Source organism: Rattus norvegicus, chromosome 7, assembly GCF_036323735.1.
Source record: "Rattus norvegicus strain BN/NHsdMcwi chromosome 7, GRCr8, whole genome shotgun sequence".
Taxonomy (NCBI): Eukaryota; Metazoa; Chordata; class Mammalia; order Rodentia; family Muridae; genus Rattus; species Rattus norvegicus.
Genome location: NC_086025.1, coordinates 21,913,188 through 21,929,203, shown reverse-complemented (window position 1 = coordinate 21,929,203; position 16,016 = coordinate 21,913,188). Strand labels below are relative to the sequence as shown.

The 16,016-nt window shown below is 45.3% G+C and overlaps 1 protein-coding gene across 4 annotated transcripts in view; it reads left to right on the top strand.

Annotated features, from left to right (window-relative positions):
* Positions 1-16,016, top strand: part of C7h12orf75 (similar to human chromosome 12 open reading frame 75) — a 42,960-nt gene that overhangs the window by 16,501 nt on the left and 10,443 nt on the right. The window lies entirely within an intron of this gene.

The following is a 16,016-nucleotide window of genomic DNA, read 5'->3' as shown; positions in this document are numbered from 1 at the left end:
GGTTCCCCAGTCTCAGGTGTTTTGTTATAGCTATGGGAACTGGATCAAGACATCCTTCCATGTAACCTGTGATGAACTGAACTGCAGGCTGGGGGGCTTCCTAATAGGGCATCTCTATAGGAGGTTTCTATGCTCAAGAATGTCGCCCTTGGGGGTTGGGGATTTAGCTCAGTGGTAGAGCGCTTGCCTAGCAAGCGCAAGGCCCTGGGTTCGGTCCCCAGTTCCTAAAAAAAGGAAAAAGAAAAAAAAAAAAGAATGTCGCCCTTGGTATCCCTCTGCATTCTGTCTGTAATCTAGATATAATAAGGCCCGTATAGTCAGGCCTATGGTCTTAGAGGTTTCTAGTCACCACACTGTGGTAGTTTGATTTCTGTTGTGATAAAAATACCCCGACAAAACAATGTACAGGGGGAAAGGGGAGATGTGGCCGCGGGCGGAGAAGTCAGGCCGCTGGAACCGGAACCTGCCTGATCACACTGCATCAGCACTCAGGAAGCAGAGAGCAGAGGAAATGGCGGTGGGTGGGTGCAACCCCCAGACCGGCACTTCCTCCATCGAGGCTACACCTCCTAAAAGTTCCACTACCTTCGCAAATAGCATCACCAGTTAGGGACCACATTCGCAAACACGTGAACCCACAGGGACACGCCACACTTCACAGTCAAACCGTAACCGTGGAGGTTGGATTAACCTTCATGTCCCCTGTTCAGTTACATGATGGGGTCACTTGGTGTCAACAGAACATAGACAGATTTGACACTTATTTGGTGAGGCTTTCTGGGGAGAACGAGCGTTGCAGCCAAAGTGGACCACTTAGATTGGGTGGGGGAGGGGCGTGCTTTTGGTTTGTACCGGGGTTGGGGAATGGGTTAGGACGAGGGATCCTCCATCAGGATGGGACTGGACCACACAGGGAAGCCAGGTTTTGGTAGAGCTTTCGTAGATATCAGACTGAAGGGGGAGGGGAGGACCTGAGAGCTGTCCGTGCTCCAGTATTAAAAATAGAATCAGACTCTTTTTTTTTTTTTTTTAAGTCACCAAGAAGAATTCAGAGAAGACTAGAGTGTTGTAAAGTTTTCGGGGAATTAAATAGCCATTTCAAGTGACAGTTTTGGGCACAAAAGAAGCAATCACTTGCTTCAAATTCCTGGTGTGGTGCTCGAGTTTCCAGTGGTTTCTGAAATGGCTCTGAACACACTTCTGCCCTTGTAAACTGTGTACTAAATGAAGTGGCCATCTTACGTGGTGTTTATTATTATAAAGTGAAATAGGATAAACTTAAAACTGTGGAGGACTCTGGATGTCCCGAAGTAGCAGATATCTAGCCAAAATGCAGTTCTCTAAAAATATTCTTTTTTTACATTAATTTAATTTTGAGTGTGCATGTGTTTACATACACATATGATGACACACAAGTGCCAGTCAGAGGACACCTTGCAGTAGCTTGTTCTTTCCTTGTACCATGTCAGGATCAAACTCAGGTCACCAGGTTTGCCTGCAGGCGCCTTTACCCACTGAGTCATCTCATTGAGCCAAGACTTGACTCCTTAGGTAAAAAGTAAATAAGCATTTCCATCTCATGACTTACAAATTTCTTTGATCTTTAATGTGGAAAAGTTCAATGAACTTTAAAAATAAATTTCTTCAAAAATTATTAGTAGTAAATGTTTGTATCCCCGTTTTATGAACAAATATACCTGCGGTCATGTGATCAAACATACCCAAGGTTATGTGATCAAATATACCCAGGATCATGTGATCAAATATACCTGCAGTCATGTGATCAAATATACCCATGGTCATGTGATCAAGTATACCCAGGGTCATGTGTCAATCTCTTAGGCATAATGGAGCATCAGATGGAAAATATTCTAGAAGTCTGGCTCTGGGGGAGGCATCTGGTTCTTAGATCTTTTCCTATTTGTATGCCTGTTTCTGTGTGCAAGAATCCAATACACAACAACAGGTACTTCAGTAGCAATGGCTGCTGGTGGTCAGGGCTCTTCCTGAAAGTAGATAGAATGTGTGTTGGGCTGGAGATTCATGGGTGAGCAAGGGTTCATGCACCAAAGAGGGAGGGAAGACGGTGAGCCTGTGTGGGAAGAGCATGAATGGATACCACAGGGTTGCAGAGCCTGGCCCTCTCCTGGAACCCCCTCCCTCCATCCCGTGCCGGAGGGGTATAAGATGGGGCCAGTGTGTGAAGGGGGCTTTGCTTCCAGGTCACAAGTTGGGCTTCCTTTATGGATGTTTCAAGAGCCATCGAAAATATTACGTTGGAGGAGTTAAAGGATTATGTCTAGGGTGCTAACTCCTGGGGTTGTGTGGATCAACGAGGTGGCTCAGTGGGGTAAAGGTGCTTGCAGGCAAACCCGATGACCCAAGTTTGACCCTCAGGCCTGACATGGAGCACAGGGAGAATAAGCTACCACACGTGGGGGAGGAAGGAGGCATTGAGGTGCTATGAAGTTGGAGGCGCAGAGGGGGGCCATCAAGTAGGAACCCCGGGAAGGAGAGGACCCCCATAACTATGCTGGGATAGACGAGGTCCACATGTTGAATAGGGAGGGAAGCTATGGGACCAGGAGGAGGAGGCCGCAGTCCCTGAGTTGAGCCAAGGATGGGGATGGTGGATGCTCTGAAGAGGTCAGAAGGAAAAAGAAGAGGGCAGGATGGCAGTAGCCGTCACCACATTGCTCCCTTGGGGACGGTGGTTTCAGCTGAGCGTAGTGAGGAAAAACTGAGTCAAACTGAAAGGAGAAACACTTTAAAAATATGTCTTTCTACTCGAGAAGAGAATTAGAGTAGAACATGTCTGGACAGATGCTTCAGATCTGTAATCCCAGCTACTTCAGCAGCTGAGGCAGAAGGATGGCAAGTTCAAGACCAGCCCGGGCAAGTTAGTGAGAGCCAGCCTCAATAAACAAAACAAAACAAACAAACAAACAAACAAAAAAACCCAACAAAAAAAACAAAACAAAAAAGGCAAACAAACAAACAAAACCAAGTAAAGAGCAGGTCGAAGCTGTAACCTCCTGGTAAAATGATTTCCTCGAATGCATGAAGCTTCATTCAGTCCTGGTACCACCAAAACGAAACCAAAAAGCAGAAAGTCAAGGAAAATTGGAAACCACAGAAGATCACCATCAACATCACCATCACCATCACCATCACCATCACCATCACCATCATCTTGGTTTTCTGAGACAGGGTTTCTTGGTGTAGCCCTGGCTGTCCTACAGCTAGCTCTGTAGACCAGGGTAGCCTCACAGAGATCCTACTTTTTTTTGCCTTCTGAGTGCTGGGATTAAAGTCGAGCACCCCTACTGCTCAGCTGAAAGTATTACTTTTTTTTTTTTTTTTTTTTTCCGGAGCTGGGGACCGAACCCAGGGCCTTGCGCTTCCTAGGTAAGCGCTCTACCACTGAGCTAAATCCCCAGCCCCTACTTTTTTTTTTTTTTTAAGAAAAAGAAATCATCTGTGATCTGACTACCAGAGGCAGTGGAACAGTTAAACAGTTTTTGTTAGCGTTTCTGCCTGACCGGGGTCGTGTGTGGCTTTCAATGTTGAGGCTGGAGGTTGTCTATGCTAAGGAAGAGAGTAATGGATAGAAATAGACCCCAACACAAAGGGATTAAAACACAAACCTTCAAAATGTGACAGCCTGGGTGAGGGGCATCTCCCTGAAGCAGACCTGCGTAGGGACGGAAGCTGTATACTGGCTTCCCGCCTCCATAAATCACGGCGCAGTGAGAACACGGGTTTGTAATCCATTTGGCTGGTTCACGCAGTCTTTCAAAGATTTTTTTCTTTTAATTCTTTTTTTTTTCCTTTTCTTTTTTTTTCGGAGCTGGGGACCGAACCCAGGGCCTTGCGCATGCTAGGCAAGCGCTCTACCACTGAGCTAAATCCTCAACCCCTTTTTCTTTTAATTCTTTTCTGAGCTACTTGGCACCAGTAGGTTGTGTAGGGATATTTTCGTTGGCTGTGGCGAACCAAATTTTGTATGTTTTGACACAAACAAACAAACAAAGGACTCCATTGGCCGTGTTGGTGAAAAGGCCAGTGGTTTGGCTCCAGTCACAGCTAGATAAAGGTGGTTAGAGCCAGGAAGCATCTCTCCCCGGCTCGCCTGTTGCAGACAACTTTTCCAGGCCATAGTGGAGGTGGCCACTCAGTGCCTGTTAGCTTAGCCACCATGGGAACAGTCTACCCTCCTCATCAGAGGGCCCCTGCAAGGTCCCTTCTCCCACAGTGGGGACACGTTGTGGGTTCTTGAATGAGAGGGGGAAGCAGGAGAATGTGGAATTCTCATTGGCCAGGGCCAGAGCATGTGCTTGATTGGGGAACCAATCATATAGCCTCATCCACCCACATGGCCAAGGCTGGGTGTTTGGTTTCCCAAATGAAATGTGGTGGTATAGAAAAAGGGGCGGGGGGGCGTTTTAAACGTTAGCGCCTACCTCGCCTCAATATCTGTCATCTTTCGTATTTAAAAAAAAAATAGTGATTAAAACAGGGCTGTGCTGAAACACACCTTTAATCCCAGCACTCAGGTGGAGGCAGGAGGATATCTGAGTTCGAGGCTATCCTGGTCTACAGAGTGAGTTCCGGGACAGCTAGGGTTATGCAGAGAAAACCTGTCTTGAAAAAACTATATATATATATATATATATATATATATATATATATATATATATATATATATATGGGATGGGGGGTGGCGGGGTGAGAGAGGGAGAAGAAGAAGAAAGAAAGGAAGAGAGAGAGAAGAGAGGGGGACAGGAAAGGTCTGCTATTTATTTATTTATTTATTTATTTATTTATTTATTTATTTATTTATTTTTGGTTCTTTTTTTCGGAGCTGGGGACCGAACCCAGGGCCTTGCGCTTCCTAGGTAAGCGCTCTACCACTGAGCTAAATCCCCAGCCCCGTCTGCTCTTTATTTGAAATATGACATAACTGCTCCCAGGTGAAGATGGGAGCTGAACCAAAGGTATGCTGGGAATATATGGCCGTTGCCATGGCAACAGATACACAGGTGACGTCATTGCTGGAGGCGAAAGCAGTTCCTGAAACCGACATAGTATGTATTGGTGCACATATTAATTATGTATAGTAAGATTTACTTACGACATTTTCATACATGCATATGATATATTTTGAAAATATCCATCTCCTACTTCCTGTGTAAGAATCTAAGAATTGTGACTTTTAAAGATTAAGCATTATTTGTGAGACTATGAATGTGTTCCAGAGAAGACACTATTAAACGAGTTAGCTCAAATTTAATGTTTGTCTTTGAAAACAAAGCAAGAATCACAGCCTTCAGGTTTAAACAAGATAATTCAAGTACTCCTTTCACTTAAGACTTCAAGTGACATTTCATTAAGATTCTTTTTTTTTTTTTTTGGACAAAGCTATTTTATTGCCATAAAAGGTAATGTGTAGAGAAAAATATCCAGAAAAACACATTGACAAGCAACTGTAAAAAATGAAATTGTGAATATCCGATTTTGATTTGTGTTTTGTGCTTGGTGTATGTGTGTATGTGTGTGTGTGTGTTGCATGCACGTGAGTGTGCAGATTCACACACCTGTGTTTACACATAGGTCAGAGCAAGATCTCAGGTGTCCTTTGTTGCTGTCTGCTTTCTGCCCTGAGACAAGGCCTGTCACTGTTGTTAGGCTGGCCGGCCAGCCAATGAGCTCTCAGGGTCTGCCTGTCCCCACTTGCCAGTGCTGGGGTCGCAGAACCATGTCTAGGTTCTTACATAGGGGCTGGGGGTTCAAACTCTGCTCCTTGTGCTTGAAGATTGACATTTTAACATTGATCCTTGGTTCCTTTACGTGTTCCCTGGGCAAGTCCACCCGTGCCCATGAACATGGACACACACACACACACACACACACACACACACAATTTGTGGTTGTCAACTTGACTACCTCTGAAATGACCTAAAATCCAAAATGGAGGTCACAACTGTGAGGAATTTTTGCTTAATTCAAAGTGTGAAGATTCACTTCTAATCTGGATCTTTGAGGCAGGAAGACACGACTCCCTTTGAGCTGAGAAAACACACGCTTTTAATCTGGACCTTGAGGTGGGGAGACACTTTTTAATGCACATCATTTGAGCAGAGATAACTCATCTCTAGTCTGGGCAACAGCTTCTAAAGGAAGCCGATAGAAGGAGAGGGTAGGAGGCCATTTTGCTCTTTGCCTGCTTGCTCTCACCTTGCTAGCAGGTCCATTCCTTCACTGGCATTAGAGCCTACTTCTTCAGGATTCCAGTGTCTACTCAAGACTGTCTGAGACACCCAGCCTCATGGACTGAGCAACTGTGGCATTCTTTGGACTTTTTGTTCATAGACAGCCATTGTTGGTTTAGCTGAACCTCAGCCTATAGTCATTCTAATAATCCTATACATATATATATATATATATGTATACATACATATATATGTGTGTGTATGTGTGTGTATGTATTAATGAATTCTATCACTATACAGAACCCTGACAAATACATTCTATGCTCTGCAGTATCAAATATCAGCCAAGATTAAATTCATTATGGAACAATGCAAAACCTTATCCACCTCAGAAATATAAGCATTTGTATTCACCTTTAATAAATACTAAAGTTACGTACATATCAAATGTCGTTTTTTAAGTACACTTATTTATTATCAGTAAATGTTTGATTTGTGTATTTATTTTATGGGCCCCTATACCAAGAGTTGTGTAAAAACTTCTAGGGAGAAAAGAGCTCGGGAGGTAACATGTGGCCTCATGTGCATTGCCCTGGCGAATGGTAGCTGTAGTTACTGAGGGCTTAAAGACTGTTGAAAACATCTGTTGGAGGCTCTGTTTTGAATTCACGAGGGCAGAAGGCACAGCAGCATGTGGAAGGCCTGGCTGTGACTGGAAGATACAGTTCTCAGTGGTGATCATGATTGGGTCTCTGTTGGTAGGACCCAGGGGAGTAGGAACAGGCAAAGAGAGAGAAAACAGAGCATGAGGGATGGAGAGGGGCCAGTGGTGCCTAGCAAATGTCTGTTTGTAAGACAAACCAGGGAGGAAAGGAAGGGAAGCCCAAGGGCCGATGTGTGGGACAAAAGGGGGGGGGATGTGGTCTGAGAAGCAAACAGGCAGTATGTTCTAGGTAAGATCAGGGAGAGCACTGTTTTCTCCCTTAGGGGTGGGATTTTTTTATTCCAGAATGTCACAGGTGAAATAGTTTCATGATCTAAGCCCCATAGGGCAGCAATGGGGTCATGTCACCAGTGTCATGGGAACACTTCAAAATTAATGATGTGCTGGGACTTGGTGGGTTTCTTTAGCTGTGATAAAACACCATGACCAAAAGCTACTCAGGGAGCAAAGGCATGCCAGCTTACAGCTCTCTGGTCACAGCCCATCACTGGCAGAAGTCTAAGCAGGAAGTCAAGGCAGGAACCGAAGGCAGGAACCGAAGGCAGGAACCGAAGCAGAGGCCATGGGGGATGGTTGCTAACTAGCTTGCTCCTGATGGCTTGCACATTCTGCTTTCTTTATACCATCCAGGACCACCTCCTCTGAGGGTGGGCTGGGGTAGGAGGTATTTTCTCCCACAGTAAGTGGGAACTCCTGCATCAATTATGAGCCAAGAAAATGCCTCCACAGGCTTGCCCACTGGCCAGTCTGGTGGGGACATATTCTCAGTTGAGGGTTCCTCTTCTCCAAGGACTCCAGCTTGGGTCAAGTTGAACAAACACTAGGCGGTATAACAGTGTCCCGCCGTTCTCCATAAATGTGTAAATTTATTTGTCATTTGAAAAATGATTTAAAACTCCCATGATTTATGTAATAGCTAAAGAAAGAAAGAAAAGGAGGAACAGAGCTCAGACAGTGACACAAGGGGCTGAATGGATGGTGTTCAAGGGTTTAAAATGGACTGAGCTGGTGACAGAGAGACAGACTTTGGATAAGAGCCAGAAGCTTTAGTGCTTTGGGAGTTTTTATAACAGGGGCAAGCTTCCACAGAGGAACGTTTCTGAGTGTTGATGGAATTTGCCCTGTACGCAAGCACATTAGGAGCGCAGTGGCTCTAGTCCCCTATTTGGAGATGCTGGGATGTTTGAAAACAAGCCGTGTGTCCTTGAGGCTTTGTACAGAATTGGTACATCGGGGGAAAGACAATGTTTCTGAAGGTCAGGAGGCAGCATATTCCTGCCTTGCTTATAGCAGTTCAGAGAGCTCTACCACTGGCCGGAGGGAAGGTCCGAGCCGCCAGTGGAAAGGGAGGGATACAATGTAGCCTTCATCCCTCTCCTGTGTGCAGAGGTTGAAAGTTCCTGCTTTGAAGTCAAGGATCCTTGTGCTCTTCAGGAAAAAATAATGCATCCAGTCTTGGCCCAGGAGCTCCTCCTGGCAAAGAGCGAGAATTAGAGTGGCTGGGGAGAAGGCTTGATATTTTTGAACAAACGAATTAGATTGCAGAAGAATAATTGAGTTGGAAATCATCCTATAACTGTTTGATAGATTTGATTGGAACCACAGTGCTGGTTACATTTCTTGTGACTGCAACAAACCCCTGACATGAATACCTCACCGGAGGAAGGACTGATTTTGGCTGAGCTTCAGGCTCAGGCCCACATGGCCAGGAGGGCATGGCAGAAGGGGCATTGGACAGAGTCTCTTCATATCACCAGGAAGCAGGGGCCTCCTGCAGCTAGTCTTAAAGTTTCCACAGCCTCCAGAAATTGTGCTACCAGGGAGGGCAGGGCAAAGTGGGGCGGGGCACAGGTGTTTCAAACGAAAGCCAGTGGGGAACAATTTCAGATTCAAACCGTATAGCACTGCTCTGAGGAGCTGGGACCACCATTAAAAAATTCTAAAGGAAGTGAAATGATTAGGTTTATACGTGGAGAATTATTCTGTAATTAGAGCAAGTATTACTTGGAAGCAAATATATTGTTAATTAATAAGCCTGTTCCAGCTGGGTGGTAGTTCATGCCGCCACCCCAATGCTCCAGAAGTAGTGGAGGCCGAGTTTGAGGCTAGCCTGGGCTACCATCTGAGACTTTGTCTAACACAAAGAAACAAACACCACCCCCCCAACCCTCCCCTGCAACAAAACAAAAAACCTACTTCAAAAGATTATCGTAAAAATTGAAATGTAGATGAGAGGTTGGAGTCCTGGATCTGGCAGCTTCCGGAATCAATTTGTACTGTTTACAAACTGAGCCTCCTGGGTGTGGCACACAGGGTGGCTGGGGCAAACCCAAGGTAGGGGTTGTTGTTCTGTTTCTCAGAACAGCTCCGAAAGAAGAGCTTTATGTTTAGAACTTTTCTCTTCTTTGATGAGTAAGCAAACAGCGAATTATGGTTTTGCCACATAAATACATTTGTTCTAGAAGGTGCAGGGAGGTGAGACCCTCCTAGGTTTCAGGCAGACTGAAACTGGGAGGAACGAGAATGGAACCGTTGCTGTGTCTAATGCTCAACCATCAGTGTTTGTTTTGCAGCATGGCGTGGCTTTGCGATCCTAACCCTCAAAGGCTTTGGTCATTTAGGGTGGTTTGTTCAGCCCTGAAGCTGAGAAAATATAATGATGAAGATATACTGATTACCACATATTATTAGTGAAGAGAAATGGTTCCTATATACGCACATAGAATATTATATATGCACTTATTGGCAGTTCTGGGGATTGAACCTAGGATTTCCATGTCCTAGGGAAACTAAGTTATATCTCAACCCCTTTTTCCCATTTTAATTTTTGGGACAGTGTCTCATTAAGTAGCCCAGGCTGGACTCTAACTTGTAATCCTCAAGCCTCAGCCTCTCTTTCGAGTAGCCAGGATCAACTGCTTGGGTCACCAGGCCTGGTTATAGTTTATATTGGATGGAATAATGTTGAATGAGGTTTGTTTGTTTGTTTTGTTTTGTTTTGTCAATGCGCTAGTTGTTGAGAGAATGAAAATCAGTGTAAAATGGTCATGTACAAAATATAGCATTGAAAAGCTGGGTGGAGGAGAGCCCACCCTTTGCTGGGCAGCCACAGGCTACGGCCAGTTGGGAAGTGGCCCATCGTCTTGAGGCCTGGTTCAAAAGCAAATAGAACTCAGGAGACGTTCATGTGTCTGGTTCACTTAGGAAAGTCTCCAAGATGAGGATGAAGCAGAAAGGTGTTTAATTATCTGCAGCCTCTGGATCAATGCACGATTGACTGAGAGGTGGTGGTGAAGATGGTGGTCATGCTGGCTTGGGCAACCTTACAGGAAGTAGCCGCAAGTGGGATCGATCAGTCCCGTCTATAATCTTAGCTGTGATGGTTGCTTTGGTACTTGTGTGTTCTCAAATACTCGCCCTCTCTGGCGTTCTCTCTCTCTCTCTCTCTCTCTCTCTCTCTCTCTCTCTCTCTCTCTCTCTCTCTTTCTAAAAGGCACCCTACTCTGCTGAGTGAATCATGTCTCAACCGTAAACAGAGGATGTACCCATAATCCCAAGTTGTTGAAAGCAGGTGGGATTTTAGTCACAGAGGTCCGCTCGACCTTCAGTCGTATCTGCTTTTGCAGACATTCTCATTGACGTTGTGACCAGAGGCCTGGGAGTTTGTGATCTTAGTCTTGGAGATTATTATACTCAGTGGGGTAGCTTTAACCTTGACAGCTTTTTCCTTGAAAACCCGTCCTTTGTCCAAAGAAGCTAAGTCTTTGCTAACAAAGACAGACCTCATTTCCATGAACTTCTCGGTGTGTTTTATAAACTTGGTTCTTAATGGTTAAGGGCTGGTTCTTTGGAAATGTTTCTGTGGTTTAGAACTTTTTTAGACATGTCTCATAAAGTGATTAGCAATATTTCACTCATATATATATATATATATATACACATATATATTTTTAAATATTAAATTGCATTCCACATAGTTTTCAAATGGTGGGGATGACCAAAAGTGATACTAGGAAGAGTGCTGCTGCCCCTGAGAAAGACAAGTGTGCCACACACATTATTCTTAAGTTACTGATTGATGTGCCACTACGGGATGAAGTAGAGTCTCCTTAAAACATCTGTGATGGCCTTTGTGCTTCTGCTCTTGAGACCAGAGAGCTAAGTCTTCTAGGTAAGATGGGTTCTGAGTACAGTGGTGGAATTGCACCAAACGCAGTTCCAGTCCCTTCCCCCCAGCTCCTCCCTTTCTCTTGCTATCTGGCCTCTCCTTATATTGGCTTTGAAACATTCGTGATCGATAATGGATAGCTTGAATTTGTATCATTAGCCAGACAACATGGTGCGCTCCATTCAAATATCCACTTTGCTGGGCCCTCAAAATTACTTAACGATGGCAGGTGAGATGGCCCACCTATGAAGGCACACTGGTCGCTATGACTGAGGACCTGAGCTTGATCCCTGGGACCCACGTGGTAGAGGGAAAGAACTGATTGCTGTAATTTGTCCCTTGACCTCCATGCATGTGCACACATGCACACACTTAAACGAAAATGCAGAAACATTTTTTTTGTAAGTCCTTAAAGGACATCCTGCCAGTCCCTGTTCATCTCCCCTTTCCTTTACTCTGCGCTTAGCAGTCTGGGGGAGAGAGAAATCAAGGTGGGCTTGTATCCAGTCATGAAGCAGATCCAGTGGGGAATGTGGCATCTTCATGCTGTTTCGTGAGGGTGAAACTCTGGGTTAAATCCGTTATATGTAAACCCCGACCCCCAAATCTAATACCACAAACAAACAAAGAACTCCCAAACAGTGTTTCGTGGGCAGGCTTCAGGTTTAGTTTGGCACCACAGCGGGATCTGGCAGCCATTTTGGCTCTGGTGAGATTAGAGATGCTGTTGCAGCCTTTTCTATTTCTTTTATCCTGTCTCAAGAGTTCTAGCCAAGCCTAAGCTAGAACATGTGAAGTTAACGGAGAAGAGCTGCTTCTCCATCCAGCACCTTCTCTGGCAGGGATTTAAGCACCACGGAACTTCGAATGGGAAGTGTGTACCTGGGCCCCTCATCTGGCAGGGCTCGCCTTGCTTGGGGTGCTTAGCAGCTGCTCGAATGTACTCATAGTTCTAGATTTAAAAACGCCACATCAGCTAGAGAGCCATAGAGGCAGGAAGAGCTGAGATCCCCAAATGAGAATGGCTCTGTTGGCTCCACGGGCCAAGCACACTGCCAGATAATCACCAGAGTTTCAGAGTCACCCTAACCGGGGAAGCCTGGAGAACATGGGTGGGAACGGACTCTTAGGACACACAGTTAACTAGGAGAGAGGTGTGCCGAACTAGACTTGGTTTATTAACGCTGGGGTGATGAGCAGAATCCAGATCTGGCCAATTTAGAATTTAATGCTACCACTTTAGTTGGTTTGGGTATTAAAACCAGGACCTGTGAGCTCCTAGGCAGGGAGGCACTGCTGGGGTTGCTCCCCACCTCTCCTTTGTCCCTTGGTGGCTCCACGGAACAGAGCCTGCCACTAAGGCGAAGGAAGAAGTACTTGGGCCAAGGGAGGGGCTCCAGGAAGCTCTGGGATGGTGTCATACAGACAGGAGAGCATGCCGCTGATGGCTGTGTTGGCGTCCTAGAAGAACTGCCAACAGCGGGTAGAACTTAGCCTCCAGGTCAGTGTAGAAGCTCAATAGTAAACCCCAAAGTGGTAAGAAACCCCACAATGCTGTAAACTGGAGCAAACCTTGATGACAGCCAGTTCACCAGAGGTTCCGGGGGAATAATTAGAAGCACAGCCTTCTGGCTGCTAAGTATCTCCTTCTCTCTTGATATATATCTCAAGATTATATATATCTATATATCTATATATATCTCAAGATTTTATATATATATATATATATATATATATATATATATATATATATATATATATTAAGACATACCAAATCAAAACGAAACAAAAAACAAAAAATTCCAAGCAACAACAACAACATCCCTCTATCTGTGGACCAGAGCCTGATTAGTGTCACCACAATAGAAAAGGCCACTCATCTTGGTCTCCAGACCCAAGTCAGAGTCAGCCTCCCAGTGAAGGGGAGGCCGGCTTGCTTCGAGGAGGCCTTCAGTGCGGTTGGAGGATGCCCTGAATTAGTCTCCAAGTCTCTGCACACACATACTTGCATGTACTGGCTGAAGTGAGCATGCCCAGGGTAAAAGGCAGGAATTAGACCTCTGAGAGAGGCCCAGCTCCTGGCTGGGAGTTGGTATTAACTGCAGAGGACCTCAATCGTAACCATCTCCCCCCTTCCCAGAGTGGGCTGTGTAGTCCACTGAGGAAAATGGAAGTTGGGCCAAGGCTGAAGTCACAGCAGACGCTCTTGGTGCTTTCTGAGGTTTTAGTCGTCAGTTTCAGGAATAGCGTGTTTGCCACCTGGCCTCATCCTCCTGCGGCCTTCTGACCATGAAGTGAAGGCCGTCACGGTAGCTAAGGCTAAATGAAAAACCACTGAATTTTCTTTCACCGCTGGCGGGAGGTCAGAGCGCACCCACAGGGTATTTCCGTGATTGGTGTTCTCTGTGAAGACTTGAGAACGTGATTTCACGGAGACACCTTTCCCCTGTGGATTTGACCTAGCCACTGGGCGGTAGAGGAGGCGGGTTCATCTTAGAGAAGGATGTTGGGTCATTGTGCATTTCATCTGGTGGGGACTCCAATTTCAACTGGAAAGGACTGGTGTATAAGTGGGGAGAAATCATATCCACCCCTGGCTTCATGTCCGATGAATAGTGTTTCTCTGTCCCTGAAGGGGTTTGTGTCACGAAGCATGGCCCACTGTTTATCAGATGTTTGCCTTTGTGTTAGATGAACCCCCTGGTTTTCTCCACCTTCTATTCAGCCGTCCTTTGAACTTACTGACGCCCCACAACACATCCTACTGTGCTCGCATCAGCGACCTCGTTAGCGCTCGCAGCTCATGAGCAGAAAGAAAGCAGGAAGTTAGTTTGGTACGTGACACACACGCTCAGTTCCGGGATGGAGACGAACTCCATGCTCAATACCGAGTAATACTTTAGTGGGCAGTCAGCCCGAAGGAGAGCCACCACTGGCCATTTGTGTGCGCTTTCATGTATGTGCAGGTGGATGTGTGTTTGGACAGGGTTTCCTGTTTCTCTCCCTAGGTCAGGCTAGCTAGGTTGCTTCAGGGAACTCTCCTGAATCCATCTTCTATCTTCACATAGGAGCACTGAGTTTATAGACCATGCACCTTGGTGCGTCTGGCACGGTTCCTGTTCTGTACCGGTGAGCTTAGTTCACAGGGCTCCCTGGACCAGTTAACTCCCAAAGCCCATTAAATGCAGTAGATCCTCCCGGTCCTCTTTCTGGTTCACAAGCTGTGACTTCAACTCATTTTCACTTCATCTCTCCCAGCTTGGAACAATTGGATCTGTAGGCCCTCCTCTCCAAGGAGAGGCCCCAGGCGGCAGAGTCATGCTGTTACCGGCATTCCCAAATGTGCCTCAGTTCTGGCAGAGATCAACGATCCTGCCTGTTTTGGAGAAGCATCTGGACTCTTCTTCCCTTGGTGGCTCCCATTCTCACAGAGCTGGGGAAAGTGTGGTTCAGTGTTCTACTCTGAGCCCCTGAGGAAGATCTTACAATCCATTAGGCACGGGGGCAAGCCACCTGAATGGCACCACCTTCCCCATGGAGCCACAGTGGCCATAAAGGAGAACGGATCGCAGCCCCAGTGAGGCACAGCTTGGCTCAGGGGCTCAGTGGAGCTTCCGTGGCTGTGGATATTCTGACCCAGTGCAGCCAGCTTGACTCTACATCATTAACTAAAGATTTCCGTTACTTCGATACCTAACAGAAGTTTCCACGAACTTACAGTGCTGTGTATGGGGCTACCAAACTTGGCCTTTGTTTCAAATTAATCTGTGCTCCCTGTGGGAATTCTGGTCATTCAGTACTTTGCAAACATTCTCTCTGACCCTAAGCTAGGAAAATATTAACAAATGCATCTCTAAGGCAGGCTGAGGACAGAATCCTTCAGACTATGGTTTTCTATAGGGGGCAAATGGTATAGTGGTTCCTTACAAGGGTGCACAGATGGGTCAGATCTGTTGGTCACAGAGTGAAGGTAGTATTCGAACCTGTGCTTGAAGACAAGTTGGAGCCCCAAAGTCTTCAAGTTTCTTCCTAAGTTGCTGAGCAAGTGCTGAGACTAGTTTAACATTCTAGATTCGAAACACTGCCCGGTAATGTACGCTTCTCCTTACAAGCAATGAAGGAATGATCTAGAGGCTAGTTTTCCACACCAATGTGTATGAGTGTGCAATGTGTTTTGTGTACATGTTTGTGTGAGTATGAGTGCATATGCTATGTGCATGTATTTTTGTGTGTATATGCATTTATATGTGCTCCTCTGTATGCATGTACATTTATGTTTGAGCATATGTGTGCACTTATGAAATGTGCACATGTGTAGGTGTGTGCATGTGCATAGGTCCATGTATTTGGGTATAAGTGCATGCATGTTTGAGTTTGTATGTGCATGCTTATATATAATTGTATGCTTATGTGCAAATATGTGTGTATGCATCTGTGCACATGTGTGGAAGTATGTATACATCAACACACATGCATATGTGTTTGTGGGTATATTAGTTTTTTGTATGCACAGATGTGTGCATGTGTTCTTGTGTGCAAGTGTGTTTGTCTGTATATCTGTATACTTTTGAGTGTAGCTGTACACATATGCTTATGCATGCATGCATGTATATGTGTATGCATATTTATTTGTATGTATTCTTGTGTTTTTGTGCACTGCACCTATTGTGTGTATGCAGATATTTCTTTGTATGCATATACTTGTACCTTAATGTATGTGTCACATAAGTTTCTATATGCATGTGTTCACATGTGTTTGTGTATAAGTATACATGTTTCCTTCTCTATGCACTTGTGTTTCTTATGTATGCATGTGTTGTTTTTGCACTTTTGCATATATTTCTTTGTGTGTATGTTTTTGCCAACACATACTTGTACATGCATTCATGTATATGTGTATGTGTATATATGT